General features: G+C 32.7%; 3 long non-coding RNA genes across 3 annotated transcripts; all 3 read left to right on the forward strand.

Annotated features, from left to right (window-relative positions):
* The first annotated feature begins 1,873 nt into the window (after positions 1-1,873).
* LOC145599293 (uncharacterized) lies at positions 1,874-3,247 on the forward strand. The gene is made up of 2 exons (XR_014103723.1): positions 1,874-2,013; positions 2,730-3,247. It is a non-coding gene; the product is annotated as an uncharacterized LOC145599293 (long non-coding RNA).
* Positions 3,248-3,905: 658 nt separating this feature from the next.
* Positions 3,906-5,354, forward strand: LOC145598593 (uncharacterized). Its single transcript, XR_014103585.1, has 2 exons — positions 3,906-4,389; positions 4,569-5,354. It is a non-coding gene; the product is annotated as an uncharacterized LOC145598593 (long non-coding RNA).
* A 2,177-nt stretch (positions 5,355-7,531) lies between these two features.
* Positions 7,532-9,052, forward strand: LOC145598849 (uncharacterized). Its single transcript, XR_014103634.1, has 2 exons — positions 7,532-7,700; positions 8,553-9,052. It is a non-coding gene; the product is annotated as an uncharacterized LOC145598849 (long non-coding RNA).
* The last annotated feature ends 13,868 nt before the right edge of the window (positions 9,053-22,920 follow it).

A 22,920-nucleotide genomic window follows, 5' to 3' on the forward strand; every position in this document is an offset into this window, starting at 1 on the left:
ATTATTCAAAGTATCACCCGGGGCAAAGCCCGGGACACACACTAGTTAAAAATTATAAAATGTTTAATTTTGACATCTACGAATTTATTTTTAATTTTATGTTGAACTCTTACATTTACGCAATTACACAACTATATGTATATTTTTTTTTGTTGAAAGCATTTACACAAATTTTGAATGTAAATAACTTTTGAAAACGACCTAACGAGGTGTTGTACTACTTACAGTAATACTCCCATTAATTTAATTTATTATATGTGCTGAACTGTTGGTGGAGACCAATCATTCATTCCATTAAAGGAGGTAGATTATCATATAGTTTTAAAAAATATGAGGATAGATTTATCGTAAGAAGAAAAATCTAGACAGATATTGTAAGCTATTGGTATTATTAATCAAACAAATCAGTACCCCTTTTTTTTTTTTTTCTTTTTGAAGAGTAATTAGTATAAAAGAAAAAGGAAAATATGAAGATAAGGTATGATTATTTTTGTCTAAGGAGAAAGCATCCATTGACTAAAAGATGAAAATATAGAAAGATGACAAAAGGTGGAAGAAACTATCCAAGTTATAAAGTTGGCAATGCAAGTAGGATTGGAGGACCACTAATATTCATTGCCGACATGCACATTTCAAAATTTTACGTACTCATATCAGATTATCAGTAAATGCACCATCAAATACTCGTCTTCTATTTCCAGTTTTTACCTTGCCAACAAAAAAGAATAAGAAAAAAGTATTTTATGTGGTCACACTTTAAACGTTCAATTGATGATGATGGTGATGTTATTTTGATATATGAAATTTAACTTTCTTATTGTAATGGTGTATTATTTCACTATTTAGAGTATACATATTTCTTTGGCTATTTTTTGTATTTAATTTATACACAAAAGTATATACTTACTCTGTTTTACAATGATTTTCTCTTTTTTATCCCATAAAAATGTTAATTAGTATTCCAATTGAATGCAATTAATAGTATGCCACCTCATAACTAATACTCGTATATGGTTAGTTTGAGGTAAGGTAGAACTACAAGAGCTGTCGGAAAATCTCACAAATGTTAGAGAAAGAGCATAGGATAACTCAGGTGGTTAGAGGATTAGAGCTCCCTTCTCAATTTATATTCTGATAATCAATCCGCCCTTGTAGCCCTTTAAATAAATGTTAGAGAAAAGACAGTGAGCTCTAACAAAGTAGAAGTGTCAAGCTAAGTACTCACATTTCGAATCCATGTATGTATTGGCATTACCTCGACAACGTTTGTTTTATATGTCATCAAATATGACATAAATACCCTATTAATTAAATCATGCGACGTACATTAGTAATATAGACCTTTCAAACTAATCAATCATTGTGTATTTGATGTGTTGTAAGTACTCGCAAATGCCATCGAATTTAGCTCATATTAGGTTGGAACGAGCTCTTTGTTCTAAAAAATTGTAGATCGGACGATACATGTCAAGATGTCATATTCATGACACACATACTCCATACTTCATATCATGTTAATTTTACAAGTGTAAAGTTCAATTTCAAAATGACTTCTTAAAATCGAAATTCAATTCAATTTTAGGCAATTTGGACACTCTCGAGTATGATCAAATATCATTATTGACACTTTGACAGGTCTAAATGGCCGAACCACGTATACCAACGTTTAGGTTAGATATTTCTCGGGTCACCTAAATATCGCACACAATTGATGTCGGTAGATGCACATAGGGCTTTGGGCCTAAACAGACTTAACACTTGCCCCGTCAGAAGCTTTTTGGCACCAAGACATAATAATAGTGTCCCATATTATTTCGGCATTATACCTTTAAACCTTTTCAATAGTGTATTATTTTTTCTCCTATATATAGTCGTTAATTTATGTTAGTTATCATAACAATTAATCTTATACATTATATTTCATACTCTATAATTCTATAAAGAAAATTATGAAGATGTCAATGAGGTCGATTGCTGTGATTTTCCTTGTGTGCCTACTTGTCTTGTCAACAGGTTCTTAATTAATCCTATTTATTTTTTTCCTTCAAATTTTTATTTTGAGCACCATACTTGGTTTATTCATCGAGTTTTGATTTATATATGAAACTACACCGTCTACACGTTAATGTATTGAAGTTCAGTACTTTAATTGTAGGTTCATTTCAGTTTTATTAAGTGATGTAGTACGTACATAGTAAATTGACTAGACACTTCGCTAACATTTTACTCGTAGTATATAAGGATAAAATAACCAATTTTCTTTTTTTTTTTTTATTTAAAAAAAAATCTTCATTTTCCTACTTACGTTACATTTACATGTTGATTTAGTACGACTATGAAGTGACTAGGAAGATTTCATTCAATTCGAGCAAGCAATGTTATTTTAATATTTATGAATTGAAATTACGAGTAGTAGATTATAAAATTTTCAAAAACCAGCGTGACACAAAGGTTAGGAGTTCGAATCTCACCCTCCTCATCGTCAAAGTAGAATTAATTCGCACCAGGCATGGATGGGCCTGTGTTGCATCCATATTTCAAGTCCAAAGGACTTTTCATGTGAGGGGAAGTGAAAGAGTTTAAAACATAATCCTCGGCTTCAATAATTAGTCTAAGATTTTGGTTGAGTTGGTCCTCTAACAAAAATTACGAGTAGGAGAATATAAAATTTTCAAGCTATACAATGCAGTATATATAAATAATTTTGTTCTTGATTATGTGACGTGCAGAAGACGCGGGTCCAAGAAAGGCAGAAGCTGGAATATTTAGCAGGAGGAAATGCAAAACTCCAAGTAAAACATTCAGGGGACTTTGCTCAAGGGACTCCAACTGTGACACCTCTTGCAGGTATGAAGGATATCCCGCTGGAAATTGCCATGGCTTACGCCGAAGATGCCTTTGTTGCACCCATGCTTAATAGCGTTCCACCCGTTACAATGTCGTACATACTCTCTTCGTCTGGAATTAATAGTTTCCCCGTTTGAACTATTAAGTAATGTACCTAGACGATGCTAGGGTGTACGATTATGTTGCTAGCTCCATGTTGATGTAGTAGCATCTTGCAATCGTTGTTGCTTTATGTTGTTGCGTTGTCCGTCGTTGTGTTGTTGAAATGGTAATGTGGTGAAATTAAAGCTACTAATATGTAATGTATTACAAGTGTGTTGTCCCCGTTAAAAGAGGGAGGTTATCTTTGAATAATAATATTGTTTGCATGAATGGAGCTATGCATGCAAGCTTTGAGCAATTGAGCCTAGTCTTAATTTTATAATTTTCTACTAATCTATGTATGTGACTGTCTATTTCTGAAATTCAAATGAGGTCAAGGGTTTGAATTCTACATAACCAAAAATTATTAAATTTGGTTAAATAAAGTTTGACCTCATTTGATCCTTAAGAGCCAAAGAAAGTAAAATTATCGGATGGGAGATATCATTAGATTTATATATATGCAGTGCGTATGTACTTTTCAAATGTAAAATATATATTTACAATGTTAATATATTATATATAATGATATATATATTATACTAGGTTAGTTCCTATGCCATTTACGGTAATTTTCAATAGTTATTAACTATCATTATGATGTTTCAGCCGTTCATTACAAAATACAAGTAAATCTCAGTCGTTCATCAAATAAATAGATGTCTCAATCTCCTTGCGCCGCGTCACTAAGAACAAAACTTAAACCTAAGAAGTGGTACTTTTTAATGCAATACCACCCTTCACAACCGAACATCAATTATCAATTATTTTCCTAGTTTCTCTCTCCTCGATTATCAATTTTCTCTCTCCTCGATTATCAATTACTAGATGAAACCCGTGCGATGCACGATTTTTTTTTTTTTTTGAATTTTTTAAAATAATTTTTTTATAAAAAATTTATGTGCTAAAATTTGTTACATATTTAGATACTTTTTTTTTTTTTTTTTTTTTTTGTATTTATGAGCTAAAATTTGTTATTTATTTAGATAACAATCCTAATATTAAAGATAATATTTAATATTAAATTAGTTTAAATTTATAAATCTCATTCGCCAATTTTGCTTACGTGGCATTTGAATTATTTAATATAGAAATTAATAATCTCTTATTTAATTGGGTACAACAAAAATTAATAATCGTACCTGGCGCGCTGAGAAAATTAGATCCTACGTGGCTCTGTAACAACTCGGGAAAAAACTCCCCTTTAAATATATATTAGATTTTCCTAGTTTCTCTCTCTTAATAACGAGAAGAAAAGTTAGATTTCTTTTATTTTTCTTGAAATCGTTTTGCAAGTGTAATTTCGTGACACCCGGTGTGTAAATTCAGGTCGAAAATTTCTGATTTCGTTCCGGCCTCGAAGTGTTAATTTGTCCAATTTCGTGTCATTTTTGTGAGCCGGTAAATTAATTTCCCCAACAACCTTTGTTATTTTAATTGGGGTTTATGTTATTTTTTGTTTGAATAATTCCAGTATACCCCATTTCATAGTCGAATTTGTTAATTGTGAATATATACTTTTTTTTTTATATATAATTTTATGAAATTTTTAATTGGGTTTTGATCTGGGGATTTTGCAGTGTTTCTTGAGTTGCTGCTAATTGCTTTATGGGTGTGGTTGAAATTGAACCTATGGAAATTAAGTTTGTTTGTGAAATTTGTGCTGTCTCTAAGCTTCCAAGGAAGGCTTTTAAGATAAAGGGTTGCTCTCATTCGTATTGCTGCTCTCGTTGTGTGAAAACTTATGTTGCTTCGAAGCTTCAAGACGGTGTTCTTGTAATTAATTGCCCGGTTCCTAGTTGCTCTAGAGTATTAGAGCCAGATTATTGTAGGAAAATACTTCCAAAAGAGGTTTATGCTCGGTGGTGCGATCAGTTGTGTGAGGCTGTGATACAGGCCACGCAAAAGTTCTATTGCCCGTTTAAGGATTGCTCGGCTTTATTGTTGGTTGATGACAAAGGCAGCAAAGATTGAGGATAGCATAGGGAGATAGCAGTGAGGGCGTGAGCAAGAGAGAGGCGAAGATGGAAAGTGGTGGGCAAAGGGAGGGGTGAAGAGAGAAAGATGGAGGTTATGGGGAGGTCGGATAGTAGGGCTAATGTAAAAGTGATAAGAAGCTGTAATCTTCTAGAAGATTTAGGGAGTTGATCATTATTCATTACTCAATCTGTTCTTGAGGGGATTCTAGAAACCAGTCATAAGCATATGTTTGGTCCATATCTTTGAGTTTGTTGTTAAAAAAAGCCGTGTTCGTCATTCCCTAACCTTTATTTCTTTTGGACATTGCAAATGTATGTGGACTTGCTTCCAGTTCATTCAATGGAATTTGGCTTCTCTCCAAAGGAATTTCCAAATAAATTTGTTTAGATATAGGGTATTTAGAAACATGATGCTTCACTATCCAATGTTTCTTTGATTATCTGTAACTACTATTTCAGTGAGTTTCGCCCAAATGTTCCATGATTTCAGATCTCCCCATTCAGGACCAAGCATATTGCATCATTTTCATCTAAGATATCAGTTCAATTTTCAACTTTGTAATGTCACCCGCCCTTGTAGCCCTCTAAACAATTGTTAGAGAAAAGATAGTGAGCTCTAATAAAGTAGCAGAAGTGTCAAGCTAAGTACTCACGTTTCGAATACATGTATGTATTGGCATTACCTCGATAATGTTTGTTTAATTTATCATAAAAAATAACATAAATACCCTATTAATTAAGGAAAATTCTCATTGGTAGCCTTGTATTTTTGCTTATTTCCAATGGTAGACACTTCGTATGTGAATTATCTTTGTTAGCCTCATACTCTTAACGTTTTCACTTCCGTAACCTTAATACTATAAACCGTCAAGTGGGTGTTAAATTTAACTGAATTATTTTTAATTCAATTAATATTTTTTAGGAAAAATTGACAAAAATAATCCCAACTTTCTCTCATTTGTCCAAAATAATCTCAACTTTCTCTCATTTGTCCAAAATAATCTCAACTTTCTCTCATTTGCCAAAAATAATCCCAACTATGGATTATTTTTTAATAATCCGAAATTTGATACGGAGTATGAGTTTGTTTTTAATGGTCCCTCCTCCACCCAACCAGTAGCCCAACCACTTCCCTCCCGTAGTCCACTCCCCCCCTCGAATTCCGGCGTAGCCGCTCCGGCTGCCCCTTCCGCTTACTCCGGCTGCCCTTCCCCAACCCTCAGTCGTCCCCTAATCCACCACAACCACCAATACACTTTCCCTCTTTCTAATTTTCTATGAAATTAAAATCCCCAAAACCAAAGCCGATCTTTCCTTTCTATGGCTGCTCAAGTGTCACTATTTTCACCAATCAACCATTATCAATTGTCCTCACTGACCATCACCATCCGTTAGCATTATAGTCAACAAGATAAATAAAAAACTTGGTCGTTGGCTTAATTGAATCAATTGATTTGGGCTAAAATTGAAGCTTGCGACTATAAATTATGGGCTAGCGGCGCTGCTCGGTAGTGAGGCGGTGTGGTGATGCTGGTTGCAGGTTGGTGTGACAGTGGTTGGTTGTTCAGTAGTCTGGTGGTTGCGGGCTTGGTGCGTGAGGGAGTAGGGGCTGGGGTGTCGAGAATTGGGGCTGGGTTGTTGGAATTCGAGCCTGGGGTGTCAGGAAATGGCGCTGATGGAAGGAGGAAGCTTTAGTGCCGGTACCGACTCCGACAGTGGAGGGGGAGAGGGAAAGGGTGGCTGGCTGGTTGGGGGAGGGGTGGTTATTTTTTTTTAAGAGTAATTAAATTATGATAACTAACCTTAGTTAAGTATTTTTAGTTATTATAAAACTTACTTCGATTAAACTTAACAGCCAGTTAACGGTTTTAGCTAAATAAGGTTATGGAAGTAACATTTTAAAAGTAAGAGGCTACCAAAGATAATTCATATACAAAGTAGCTACCATTGAAAATATGCAAAAGTAGGCGGCTACCAATGAGATTTTCCCTTAATTAAATCATGCGACGTAGATGGATAATAGACCTTTCAAACTAATCAATCATTGTGTGTTTGATGTGTTGTAAGTACTCGCAAATGCCATCGAATTTAGCTCATACTAGTTGGAACGAGCTCTTTGGTTCTAAAAAATTGTAGATCAGACGATACATATCAAGATGTCATATTCATAACACACATACACCATAATTCATATCATGTTAATTTTACAATTGTAAAGTTCAATTTCATAATGACTTCTTAAAATCTGATTTCAATTTAAATTTAGTCAATTTGGACACTCTCGAGTATGATCAATTATCATTATTGACAGGTCTTGATGCCCGAACCACGTACACCAAACGTTTAGGTTAGATATTTCATCGGGTCACCTAAATATCGCATAGAATTTATGTCGGTAGATGCACATAGGGCTTTGGGCCTAAACAGACTTAACACTTGCCCCGTCAGAAGCTTTTTGGCACCAAGACATAATAATAGTGTCCCATATTATTTCGGCATTTTATACCTTTAAACCTTTACAATAGTGTATTATTTTTTTTCTCAAAAAAAAAAAAAAAAAATAGTGTATTATTTTTTCTCCTATATATAGTCGTTAATTTGTGTTAGTTTATCATAACAATTAATCTTATACATTATATTTCATACTCTATAATTCTATAAAGAAAATTATGAAGATGTCAATGAGGTCGATTGCTGTGATTTTCTTTGTGTGCCTACTTGTCTTGTCAACAGGTTCTTAATTAATCCTATCTTTATTTTTCTTCAAATTTTTATTTTGAGCACCATACTTGGGGTTTATTTATCTATCGAGTTTTGATTTATATATGAAACTATACGTTAATGTCTTGAAGTTCAATTGTAGGTTCATTTCAATTTATTTAGGGACGAAGTAGTATGTACGTAGAGAGTGTTCTTATCATCTGATTTTTACTGATCTGAACTTATCTGAATTTATTAGACCTTATTAAAACTTATTTTAGTTGTAATTTGTGTTTGGGTATCTCTTATCAGAATTTATCAAACCTGATCTGAAATTATCTGAACTTATTACAATTTAAATAAGTGAAAATAAAGTGAATAGAACATACCCGTAGTAGCTAGATAGACTAGACACCTTGCTAATATTGTACTCGCCGTATTAATGGATAAAAACACATAAAAATAACCAAATTTAAAAAAAAATAAAAAATTGAAATAGGTTATGCTATATTAGTTTTCAGACGTACATAATGTAGTAAAATTATACTCCGTAGCATAACTTCAATCTCACGCATGCATGGATGCACATAATTGATTTACAAAATGCGGTTTGATTTTTTAATAGGCCACAAATAACACCAAATTAATAGTATCTTCATTTTCCTAATTTTATGTTACATTTACATGTTGATTTAATAAATATGACTATGAAGATTTAATTAATATGAACGAGCAATGTAAATTTAATATTTACAAGTAGTAGATTACTCCATATAAAATACGAGTAATAATTGAAAGTATATATTATAGCTAAATTAAGTAGTGTAAAATATACTATCTAGTAGTTGTTTTTAAAAAATTTTGTTGGTAATTTGTGACGTGCAGAAGACGCGGGTCCAAGAAAGGCAGAAGCTGGAATATTTAGCAGGAAGAAATGCAAATCTCCAAGTAAAACATTCAGGGGACTTTGCGGAAGGGACGCCAACTGTGACACCGCATGTAGGTATGAAGGTTATCCAGCTGGAAATTGCCATGGCCTTCGCCGAAGATGCATTTGTTGCACCCATGCTTAATAACGTTCCACCCGTTACAATGTCATACATACTCTCTTCGTCTGGAATTAATAGTTTCCCTGTTTCAACTATTAAGTACTGTACCTAGACGATGCTAGGGTGTACGATTATGTTACTAGCTAGCTCCATGTTGATGTAGTAGTAGCATGTTGCAATTGTTGTTGCTTTATGTTGGTGTGTTGTCCGTCGTTGTGTTGTTGAAATGGTAATGTGGCCTGGTGAAGTTAAAGCTACTAACATGTTATGTATTACAAGTGTTGTCCCCGTTAAAAGAGGGAGGTTATCTTTGAATAATAAAATTGTTTGCATGAATGGAGTTATGCATGCAAGCTATGAGCAATTGAGCATTTTATTGCTTGATTATTTTAGGAATAATTTAACTAAGGGCCTGTTCTATTTACTTAATTTCAGTTCAGTTCAATTCAGCTCAGCTCCAATTAGTCCAGTTCAGTTCAGTTCAGCTCCAATCAGTTCAGTTCAGTTCAATTCTGTTCAGCTCTTAATTTCCCTCTCTCATAAAATATTCAATTCAGCTCTGTTCAGTTCAGTTCAGTTCAGCTCCAATCAATTCAGTTCAGCTCTAATCAGTTCAGTTCAGTTCATCTTAGTTCAGTAAATATGAACAGGCCCTAACTATGTACGTAATTGAGTCAATATAAAGCTCTAAATATCTGACATGTAAAAATTAGATTTTAAAAAATCTTTAAAGTTAAAGTCTGATCGGATTCCGTTACCTTAAAATAACATACTCTGTAATTTGTATATAGCCTATTAGTCTCGTGTATAGTGAGAGGGTGAGACGATTTCATTCATATACGAAATATATACTTTGTACATTGTACATTTTTTTATGATAAATAAATAAAGTCTGTATCAAACTTTTGGTAAAGAAGTTTAAAAGAGAAAATGAAGTCTATCTTGTCATTATCAGTAATTTAACTTTGAAGCACACACCTAAGCAAAGCACCGACGGTTTTGGCGTAGAGTGATCAAATCACAGAATCACCCCTTTCGTATCAATCAAAATTCAAAATATATGGCCTACTTAATTGAATTGGGTCATGGTCTAATACACTTGTGCACTCCATATCCATAAAAATGTGCTACATCACAAATTAGTAGAATGCGAAATACAATTGTCTAAATTTAGGTAACTCCGATGATAATAATTCTTCTATGATTGATTGGAGAGATTGGTTGATAATATCTATCAAAACATTCACAAGTGAAATGGAACATTTGTCTATCGTATTCTAGTGTATACCATTTTACATTGAACAATAATCATTCAAACGCATTATACATTTTCTACTCTATTACTCCGTATAATCTTTACTCCCTCTATTCCATTAAGTTTTTTATTAACCACTTGTACTGTTAATCTATCATCAAGATGTAGTAATGTCTGTGGCTCACCATGCATGCTGGCTTAGATACATACCTTTGCCACAAAGGTGACATCTAATGCAAATGTCACCATGCGGCCAACATGGTTGTTAGAGGTACAAACGTTAAGCTAGGTGTCTTTGCTAGTTACAAAGTCTAGTGTATTGTTTACACCCCATCGTGGTGGTGGCACTTGCATTCTTGTAGGCGTCCTCACCATGGTGGGATGCAAACACCAAACATAGTCATAGACTCATAGTGGTGGAAGGTTTTATCTTATACGTAACGAAGTATTTATTATTCATTTTACAAGTTTGTGGTTGCCAAAGGAGGAGTATCATATGATGGTGTATATAAAGGCTATGGTGTTGGAAGATGCAATGAGTTTAGAATTGTGGTTCATGCTAAATTGGAGCGACTTTTGATTTACGATTTAGGTCAAGTTCTATGAATCAATTATTGACATGCATACCTACATGAGCCACACATATTTATGATGATTGATTTCAATATGGACCAAATAAAATTTGATTCTAAAAAAAGTGTAGGATCAATTATTGAAATTTCTAGCTTCATAAATTTATAAAAAAAGTATATAATTATATATGTGTGGACAAGAAAGAAAAAACAACGAAAATTAGAGAATTTGCTACAAAATGACTACCACTCGATCAACTAAGAAGAAGCTAATTTAAGACATCAACCAAGCTCACAACAGACCTTTTAAATTTTTTAAATCATCGTCAGTGACAAGGAAATTATGCGTGTTCGATTCTCACCAGGCAAACGATCGAGAAGTATGTGTTAGGAAAAAAAAGTGAAAAAATTAGTTTTGTGAGGATAATATCACTCAATCATTAGAGAAACTACACCTAATTTGTCATTTTTATCCTCCATATGTGTAGAAATTGCTACAAATAATAAATAATACAGAGTACTACTCTATATAAACAAGATTTGATTTAACATTCATATGTTTACACTACAAGAATACGTGCGTTTACCGATGGGAAATACCGATGGCCACTAGAATCCATCGGTAAAAATATAATTTACCGATGGTTTTATCAAGCCATCGGTATTTTTTAAAATACCGATGGCCTTACCATCGGCACATTGTTTCCGATGGTTTTCATCCATCCGTAAAATCTTATTTTTTAAAAGAAAATAATTTTTTTTTACCGATGGTTAAAAGCCATCGGTAAAATAAAAATACCGATGGCTTTATACTATCGGTATTTTACCGATGACTTTTAACAAACTAGGAATGGTCGGTATTCATCACTGGGGTAGATTCACACTACACTTCCAACATGTACCACACATATTAACGTTTGGCACGAAATTATTCCTAAGTACTATCTAGACAACTCACACGATGTGTTGGTATATGCACATTGGGTCTATGAAATTTAATTTGCAATTATGCTAATTTCATTCTCTTCTCCCCGCATTTTCTAGAAGAGAACGACAACACAATTTATTTATTAATTATTATTAATATTTCTTTGAGAAGTTCATTTCAAACCACAGTATTTTTTTTTTAAAAAAAAAAAAAAAAAATCTGGTTGCACAATCTAAAATAAGAAATACAAGTATATGATAATATAAAGTTTAAGTTTTAAGCCAATCAATTGAAGTGTCCCATAGTAATTTGGCATGTACCTTTTTTAATTGGAACATTTTCTCCTATAAATAAAGTTACTTTGTGCTTTTTTGCATAACAATCCTATACAATATTATTTTTTTCAAAAATAAGATTAAATAACCAATTATATTATAATAATTTAAAGCTCAAATTTGCAAATTATGAAGCTGGCAATGAGGCCGTTTGCTACTTTTTTCCTTGTGTTCTTACTTGTCTTGACGACAGGTACCTAATTCTATCCTTACTTTCTTGAATTATCATATTATACATGTATACTTTATGAGCACCATTTCATAGACATGAAAAAAACCAGTACTAGAAAATTCCTTTTGATCTCTCCAATAATAATATTAATAAAAAAAATCCTATAGAATTTGGATTATCTATTTTATCATGTTATTATTATTATTATTATTATTATTATTATTATTATTGTTATTATTATTATTATTATTATTATTATTATTATTGTTATTATTATTATTATTATTATTATTATTATTATTATTATTATTCCCTCTTTTTCCTTTGTAAAATTCCTTTCTTATATTAATTTCAAGATAATTAAGGAGTTTTTAATTAATTACAGAGAGGAAATTTGCAAATATAAAAAATTTACTTACAACAGAATGAAAATTCTATAATAGTCTTCTAAAAAAGACAACCAAAAGGTTTGTACATGGAGGACGGATCCGAGGATGTAACTTTATGATTGATTATGTTTTCCACGTACAAATAATCTTGCTTACATAGATACAGTGGATGATCTTGAGCCAAAAATTTGATGGGCCAAAGTTTGATCCTCCAACCTTTTGCTCAAAAATAACTTTACTTAACTAATACTACATATGCCACAACTTTAATTAATTAATAGACATCATATTACTTATAACCAACAACTTAAAAATACTTAGGGGGATCAGACACTTGCATGTCCCAACAAAGATCTACCCTTGCATAGATATCTAATTGATGATCAAGGAAAGACAATGTAATTTTTTTTTTTTTTTTTTACATATATAAAGGAATGGAGTAATGTTATTTATTTAGTAAAATTAAGTAAATCCAAAAAAAAAAGTGTGTGCCAAAAAAAAATTGATGTTATTTTTAGGGTTTTATACATTTTTGTTGGAAATTTAAATTTCTCAAAAATTGATTGCAAGTGCCGTTTGGCTATTTTATAAATGAAATCTTTAATCTTCCCGTAAAAAAAAATTAAAAAAAAAAGGTAAATCCGTAAATATGAGGACATGCAATAACGTTGACACTTAATTCCAACATAGATTCTCATGCATGCTTCATTTTGTACTAATTTCAACTTTTCATAATGTGAATTGATTTATTTTGTACCAATTAAAAAATTAACTTCATTTCATAACTCGAACTCAAATTTGTGTACATTTTGCCAATATTGGATGTGATGGAGGACAGAGGTAAGCACAAAAGTAGTAGAAGCAAGGGTGTGCGGTACTCCAAGTCACAGGTTTAAAGGATTATGCTTTAGCAGCAGAAATTGTGAAACAGTTTGCAATGCTGAGAGATTTCCTGGAGGAAGTTGTCAAGGATTTCGCCGCAGATGCATTTGCAACAAGCCCTGCGCTTAGGCTTAGCCGACCCCGATGATGCCCATCCCCTACGTTACGTTCCTCATCGACAATAATCAACTTGATATGATGCAGCATACCTGAATACACTATATGCAATAGTACAATCGCGTGTGTACTAGTACTACACTACTTATTAATTCTGGTAACTTTGTGATATGCAAAGTTGCGTAGTAGTGAGCTGCTCGAAATAAATAAGGAAAATAAGTAAAGTATAAAATAAATTCTTAGGCCTAGCCAGTATTTGTTCCTGTTGAATGTGTACGTATGGTATAAAACACAATCATTATAAAGATTAATTTTTTGTTATTGGAAAGGAAAAGTAGTGGTAGCATAGAGCCCCATATCGCAAGAGATGACTTAAAGGTTAACGAGTAAAGTAGAATTGTCGAGGAACTTAATAGTGGAGCAAATGAGAAATAATTCAATTTCCTAGTTGCAAAATGCAAATTCAAACGATGGTGCGTGCATAAGCCTTTATTATAATATTGCCATACGCTTTGTCCAAAAAATTTTTGGCATCATATTCTTGTTTGGTTGAACCTATAGTTTACACAATTTCCTTTAGAAATTGACATGAAAATTGTACTGTACTGTGATCTCCCTAAAAAACAAAATGGTGGTCCGTGGTCGGCAAAGCCATGATTCATGATTCAAAATTTTTATTTATTTATTTATTTATTTTTGTAAGTACAAATGATAAAAATAAGGACTGGGCCTTAACACAAATCTCATTCCTATAAACACTTTTTGACGGGCCTTAACATATACTTCGTACTTCATAGTAAACACTTTATGTATGTTAAGACCCGTCCGATTGGATTTACTACTCCCTCCGTTCCAAATAACTCGCAACGTTTTGAATTTTTGCACTATTCACACATCTCACTTTGACTATCTTTTTTAGTTATTATATGAAAGTCAATGCAATCATGTAATATGTTGTTGGATCTACTTTAATGTATAGTTTCTTAATATAAACTTTTTATAGCTTATATAATTATATAATAAAAGATATTGACGGTCAATCTTGTGCATCGACAAGTGTGTCCAGTCAAAATGTTGCAAGTAAATTGGGACAGATAGAGTATCTGTTTATATATACGGAATTAGTATATTCGTACATACATATTATGTGTAATTTTGTTTTCAAATCACTTTGATTTTTGTTGGATTGCAGTTAGGCGTAGTACATCAATTTTATTTTCACAGTTCTTTGCGAAACTAAATAAATATAAGTGTCTATTCATGTGAACTGAACTGAACTAAATTAAACTGATTGGAGCTGGACAGAACTGAACTGATTGAAGCTGAATTGAATTGAATTAATTGAAGTTGAACTGAATAGAGATGAAATGAATATTTTATAAGAGAAAGACATTAGGACCTGAACTGAACTAAACTAAACTGAACTGATTGAAGCTAAGTGAAATGAACTGAACTGAAATTAAGCTCAAGTAAACAGACCCTAAGTCTAAAAACAAATAAACTCTTTTTATATCAGCCACATATAAAGAATTAGGTGTTCACAATTATAATATTGGACCAAATATCCTATATAAGAAACCTCCAGTGTTGCTATATTGGTCACTCACCAATCAATTAAGCTCTCCATTACAATTCTCTAAACCTCTTTCCCATAACCTAAAGCAGAAATATGAAGCAATCAATGAGGCCTTTTGCTGTCATTTGTCTAGTGCTCTTTCTTGTTTTGGCAACAGGTACCTAGAAATCTTCTTCCCTTATTCAAATTTACATAAAGTCATTATTTTGAATTGTATGAAGTATCAATTAAAGTTAATGCATGCCTCAACTAAAATAAGCAAAGATTAAATTAAACTGGAACCCTAATTAATATCTTTATCAAATCTTACTGAATAGCACACCTTTTATACGTAGTATTATTGCAAAGAGATACATGATGTAGTAAACCACGTTATTTCAATTAAATTTAATCATCACTCAATTAACATTGCTTTTTTGTTTGGTTAAAAAGTATATATTGTCGATAAAATCTTGGGATCGTAGTGGTCCCAAAAAAAGGATCAAATTTTGTTTATATTATATTGATTTATATTTAGGTAATTACTTATGATCGAGTATCTAATTTTTATCCTCGTGAATAAACTAAAGATATTGGAACAAGAGTAGCCGAAGCAAGAACATGTGGATCTCCAAGTCATAGGTTCAAGGGAATTTGTACTAGCAGCAGAAATTGTGAGAATACTTGCAGCGCTGAAGGATTTCCAGGAGGAGGATGCAAAGGCTTTCGTAGAAGATGCATTTGTAGCGGGCCGTGCGTTTAATTAAGCTATAATTATGTGCTCATTATGTTAAATGGGTGCTCCTTAAAATGCTAATTCCATCCTTAACATGTTCTAGTTGAGGTGGATATGGATGGTTGTTGAATAATAAAGTTATTATTGCATGAATATATGTTGTTACATGCAACATTGTGTATGTGTAGTTTGTTGTACCACTTGTATGTTAGCGACTATTGTAGTAGTCACCAATCACTTTCAATGAGTTATTATGTACAAGTTGTACAACGGTACTAGTTCTTGTAAGATGACAATTATCATGTTATGTGTTTCATTGTGGTAATTTTAATATAGTAAATTAGTAATGTAACAATTTTACCCAGTGGACCAACTAAATCCAAACTCAATCACAATATTAACCTAAATACGTAGTAAATAAATATCATAAAAGAAGATACAAGTACATTTTAGTAGTCCACCCGACCTGTCCCTAAGCTAATCAGTTAGACTCGTGGTAGAAACTATAGAACATAATAGCATCCAATTTGATCATGAAGGGCCCAAAATGGCCCAATTAATTAACTTGAATGAGCCAAATCAGCCAATGACACAATTGCTATTGAGCACCACCATAAGCTATATTAAAATCTAACATGAAGTTATGACGTAATTAAATCTCTGAAGTAAGGGTATGTTCTCTTCAGCTTAATTTTAGTTCAATTCATTTAAGCTCCAATCACTTCATTTTAGTTTTGTTTAGTTCAGCTCTTAATTTCCTTCTCTCATAAACAATTCATTTCAGCTAGTTCAGTTTAGTTAAATTTAGCTTCAATCAGTTCAATTCAATTCAGCTCAGTTCAGTAAATCAGAACAGGCCCTAAATCGGCCAAACCTAAGCTAATTGATCAAATTAAACAAGCCAATAGATCCCTTACTATTGGATATTTATGAGGAGAAAAGAGTGAAAGTAGGTTTCAAATGGTCTATATTAAAGGTGGGCACGGGCCGTGCCGGCACGCGGGCGGCACGGGCCCGGCACGACTCCGGCACGGCCCGACACGGGCACAGTCACCGGCACGGCACGGCGGCCCACCTATGGGCCGTGGGCCGTGCCATGAACAAAATTCCTGGAACGGGCACGGGCACGGCGGCCGGCACGGCACGTGGCACGGCCCGGCACGAAGCCAGGCACGGCCAGGCACGGCACGGCCCGTGCCTTGTACTAGCCGTTGGAAAATAGCCGTTTATGGCCGTTTTCCAACAGCTATAAACGGCCATATTTTCCTCCAATTTCCACCCAATTTCCCACCCAAATCCCCTATAAATACCTCATATTTTCCTCCAAAATTTTCACAATTCATCAACTCATCTCTTCTCTCTTATTCTCTAATTTTCTTACTCCCAAATTCTCAATTCTCAAATTCCTACAAATCATACAATCTTCCTCTCTTTTGTGAAAAGAAAAAAAAAATTCCTACTCTCTTATAAATTTTACATTTTTACTATTATTAGTCTACTACCCAAAAAAAAAAAAAAATTGTTATATTTACATTCGGGAAATTAAAATTTCGGGAAATTATAAGTTCGAGAAATTATAAATTTGGGAAAGCATTGAAGCGTCATTGTAAGATCTAACTCCACTTTATTTTAATTTGTTATTGTTATTGTTATTATTATTATTATTATTATTATTATTATTATTATTATTATTATTATTATTATTATTATTGTTATTATTATTGTTATTATTATTATTATTGTATACTTGGAACTACTTAATTATATAAAAACAACATGTTTATCGTGGATATCTTCCATCCATGGAGGATAAATGGCGTAAATATCACACCGATATTCCTATGATTTATATTTTTGCTTCTATTTTAGATCCTAGACAAAAATATGATGGCACCTTTTTATTAATTGATATTTATTATAGTAACATGAATTTTGAAGATGATGTTGAAACTTTTAAGAATAAGGTGACGGATGAGTTTTTTAATTTATATAATGTTTATGAAAGTAAATATGGAACCGTGTCTCGATTTGCCCCTTCTCAAACATCCAAAAATGTAAGTAAACGGGCCAAAGGTTTATTTGCACAAGCTGCTAACTTGATGTCTAAGTATTCAGGTACAGAATCATCATCATCTAGGAGAACACAAAGCGATGTTTCGGAGTTGCAAATGTACTTAAGTTACGACTTCATGAAAGGCATGGACGATGAAGAGAAGTTTGGCCTCGACATCCTCGATTGGTGGAAATCACAAGCCGTGAAACATCCAATTTTGTCGGCAATGGCTCGTGATATTTTTGCTATCCAAGTCTCCTCCGTTGCTTCCGAAAGAGCTTTTAGTGCGTCGGGAAGAGTTCTAGACGATAGAAGAACAAGACTAAAACCCGAAACACTTAAAATGTGTGTTTGCTTCAAGGATTGGTTGGATGCCGAAACTCGTTCTCAAGATCGTACTTATGCACAAAACGACGACGATGAAGGAACGTCGACTTCTTTTAGTTCTCATACTTCTCAATCCACTCAATTGGCGGATGACCTTGAACCTCTAGGAGACGAAGACGAAGATGAAGACGAAGGCGAAGACGAAGACGACCAATAATAATTACATGATTACATATTTACATTATACACTATTGTATTCTTTTTGTATTATCAAACTTCGTATTCCGTATAATAAATGAAGTTATTCAATATTCATACACTATTGTACGATTTTTAATTATCATTACTTATTTTGTAATTTTGTATTATTGAATTATCATACATTCGTACCGGCTACCGTCATATAATAAAATAAGTTATTCTTCAATTTTTTGTGTTTTCGGATTATCGCACTAGTATTTTTTTTTTATTATATGCATTTTTGTTTTTAATTCGTTTTTTTTTTAACATTTATTTTTTTTTTTTAAAAAAAAAATAAAATTAAGCCGTAGGCACGGTTTGGCCCGGGGCCTGGCACGGCACGGCCCGCTAGGCACGTGGGCCGTGCCGTGCCGTGGGCTGGGGTGTGCCAATTTCAGGCACGGCACGGCACGGCTCCCACCCCGGCACGGCCCGCGGCGGCACGGGCACGGCCCGTGCCCATGTTTAGTCTATATATTGTACAGGAGGGCAAAAAGGTAAAAAAAAAATCAAGAAATTAAAAAAGTAATTTGAGAACTTCTTACTCGAAATTTTTAAAATCCACCATAACCTCTAAAAACTTTGAGAGCTAAATGAACAACTTTGGTGCGATTCAAAAAAAAAAAAAAAAAAAAAAAAAAAAAGAACAACTTTGGTTATAACATACATGCTTACTTCTTGTTTATAACATACATGCTTTTACTCTTGTCAAAAAAAAAAAAAAAAAAAGAAACATACATGCTTTTATACCGTGATGAATTAGATAAAGGGCATATTCATTTTCACACCTTAATCATACCCAATTACCCATTTACCCATATCCACTTCAATTGGCTCATGTGTGATGTACCCTGGCCTTTTGATTAGCTCTTTTCATGTATACTCTACATAATAACTGTCTGTACTCAATAACCTTCTATTATATATATGTTCGATTATATAAAAAGATTACATAGATTTTAAATTTAAATATCATTAAAGCCCCAAAAACTAATTGTATTATAAGGCGAAGGAAGTATTTTTTCTTTTTAAATTACGTTTTAACATTAACACATCAACCAAAATTTCAAAAGTAATATAATTTATATATACTTGTATAAATGTTTGAGCAACACATACTTTTACGAGTATACTGTATTGTTATTCAAAATATACATCATATTCATTGATATAATTAATTATAATTATGATTGGATCTAAACTCATGGACCAAAGCAAAAACCAGTTGGTTCAGTAGTGTAACGTTATCTATCATGGTCCAAATTGAGGTTGATAATGGTTCCTTGGTATTTTGTTGATCTGAAAATTCAACAAAATCGTAGGTAATGGGGCCTGTTAGATACTGAATTGATCGTAATAATGCACGAATAGTAATGACTCGTGAAGATCCAGGCATTAAGACAAACTTGTACCGTAGATGTGCATCAACTCAACTTTTTAGGATATAAAGTCTCTTTTTTATATAAGTACATAAATTAATACGTTACTACTACTAAGGATTTATTCACATTTACTACACTAAGCTGGACTGGACTGGACTGAACTGAACTTAACTGAATTATACTGATTGGAGCTGAATTGAACTGAACTGATTGGAGCTGAAATAACCTGAACTGATTGGAGCTGAACTAACCTGAACTGAATAGAGCTGAAATAAATATTTTATGAGAGAAGAGAATTAGGAGCTGAACTGAACTGAACTAAACCAAATCGAACTGATTGGAGTTGAACTGAACTGATTAGAGCTGAACTGAACTGAAATTAAGCTGAAGTGAATAGTACTTAATTTCTCATACAAGTTCTTTTAATTAGTCCATATTGATTGCCTTGCTGCCCTATTTTTCTCTTTAACTTTTTGGATGTGCATGATATATTCCTTTTTTTTTTTTTGGTTGATTTTCCGTGCATGATATATTCGTGCTAATTACTGATACAGTATAAGTTCTTTTAACCGGGATACATAATTTGACCACAAATTCCCAATAACTTACAAAGCATAAGACGTACTCCATAACATATCATGTCAAATCATGCTAGTATCATCCACATGAATATGTACTCTGAAAATATTAAGTTTACCTTATAATTTTATCCATATGTAATCTAATACTAGTATATTCATGTTCAATTTTACGTGCTATTCCGTGTATATTGTTAAAAAAAAGGACAATGTTGTTAAAATTTGGTCTTATAAAACATTACACGTGAGTATCTCACATAATCGCAGTACGCACACTACCTAAAACTTCCATTAGATAAGTTCACATGCATAAATACAGCAAGGCCTTGTGTTTTAGAGCTGATCTACTCTACTCTACTAAAATATGCTGATATGTTCTACTGGTACCTGCTCTCCTTTAATTTGCCCCGTTGATTTAATTTTGTTATGCTCTGCCCAAAAACTCAAAAGAATAGGACATTAGAAGTAATTAAAATTGATTACTGTAGATAAGATCTATGTACATTTTATAAATTGAAAATGACTTCTAAAGAATCACATACACTAGATTTTGAATTAAATCCACTATCTAGTTACCTAATTAAAATTCCTTAAATAAATGAAAAAAAAAAATTATCTAATTGACAACTAAGGAAGTAAGGAGTAGGTGGGCAATGCTTTCCCTATATAAATGAGTTCTAGGGCAGCCTTGAGCTATATCACCAAAACAAACTCTCTATAATTTTTAAACACCTTTTCTATTTTTGCTCAACTTTGAAGCAACTTGTAGCTAACAATGAGGCCTTTTACAGCTGTTTTTCTCGTCCTCCTACTTGTCTTGGCCGCAGGTACAACCATTTTAATTAACTCGGTATATATAAGTAGTACATTTTACGTACAATTAGACTAAATATTTCATAAGTTGAATGTTCAATGAGTTTTGAGACAATGAGGAGTAATTAGAATGTTATAGAGTATGTTTTTTTGGTTCATAACTACACCTAATGCAAAACACTACTAGCATTACCGTAACAAGTTCAATTGAGAGTAACAACTAACGAAGAAAATCCTAGTTAATCCATATGGCCTTCATGGGCGGACACAATATAAAATGTTCAATAACTTATTTGTATGTGCTGATATAATATGTTAATAACTTCGCAATACATACTCAAAAAAAAAAATGAAGCTTTATAATTTTACTTAGTTACATACGAAGTATATAGGATGAGAATTTAAAAATTGTTCATAACTAATTAAAGATTAAACTTGGCCAATGTACGGTCTTGAGAGAAAATGTGTTTAATTAACTTCCTCGTACATGTATCTCACCTTTAAAAAATTTGTGTGTTTGTATAGAGATGGGGCCAAGAGTAGCTGAAGCAAGAACATGTGAAACACCAAGCCATAAGTTCAAAGGAGCATGCTTAAGTAAAAGGAACTGCGAAAGTGTCTGTCAAACTGAAGGATTTTCTGGTGGTGATTGTCAAGGCCTTCGCAGAAGATGCTTTTGCAATAAGCCCTGCGCTTAATTACCCTCTAATTACTGATTATTTTCATGGCCGGATCCTTAATTATGTATTTTCAATGTTAAGGTTGCAAAAGATGTACCAACTATCGGTCTTAAAAATGTTACTCATAAGTTAAATTGAGGCGAAAAATAAAGTGTTTATTGCATGTATCGCGATTACTAGTATGTTTATGTGCGATAAAGTTGTATGTTTGCTGTGACTAAAGTGTTAGTGTTATTATCGTAATGTTAAACTCTTATCTTAAACATGTTTATCAATCGTACAAGTATTTTTCTTTTATTTTAAATGTTTTTATTTTATGACTAGATTGATGAAATTTTCTTAAAATTAATACTAATTTTCTTAAAAGTATAGATCAATTTAAGAATGTGTTACTACGAGTTAATGTATGTGGATGATAGGGTGATGGTAGATGGTACGTGGTTGGTGGAGGATTTAAAACGAACATAACTGATAGATCTTGATTTATTCCAAGGTTTTAATTTCAATGTCATATCATTTTCTTTGAATTACTATGAGTAATGACAAACATGTTAGCGACACCTAACACTCATTAAATTGAGAAAAATATCCTTAAAATGTGTGAACAATATACCCGTAAGTAGTTGCTTATGGTGGGATCAAAACAAAAATAATACTCGTAGTAGGGTGGATAACTAGGAAGATATTACAGAGTAATTTCGTTACTAATTTCACACTTGTTGTATGAGAACATTTTTATTTACAAGTGGGTTTGTCTATCGTTTTCAACAATATATGATTAGATAATTATTCATCATTGTTCAAAAATAAAAAATGATCATCAATTACCACGAGGTTATGTGACCAGACTCCAATAAAGACGTCTTCCCCTTCCCTTTCCACCCTCCCCCCTTCCTAAATTCCCAAAAAGGCTTAGCCAATTAACTTGGGCTGGAAGGGGCTATGAGCGATTTAAGCCCAGCAACGCCCTTATCCTTACTAAATAAACAAATAAACAAACAAACAAACAAATTTTAAAAATTGTAGCACAAAAATAAGATAATGCATGACCAAATTCACAATTGTGAATGAATTAATTGTGTTAGGAGCTACGTAAAACAAAAAAGTTCATAGTTGCATTTAAATAAGAGGTCATCCTTATTTATTTTCATGATAAATAAGTTATTTATTTAGGAATAAAATCGTAATTT

The sequence above is a fragment of the Chenopodium album genome, chromosome 20, assembly GCF_948465745.1.
Source record: "Chenopodium album chromosome 20, dcCheAlbu1.1, whole genome shotgun sequence".
NCBI classification, from domain to species: domain Eukaryota; kingdom Viridiplantae; phylum Streptophyta; class Magnoliopsida; order Caryophyllales; family Amaranthaceae; genus Chenopodium; species Chenopodium album.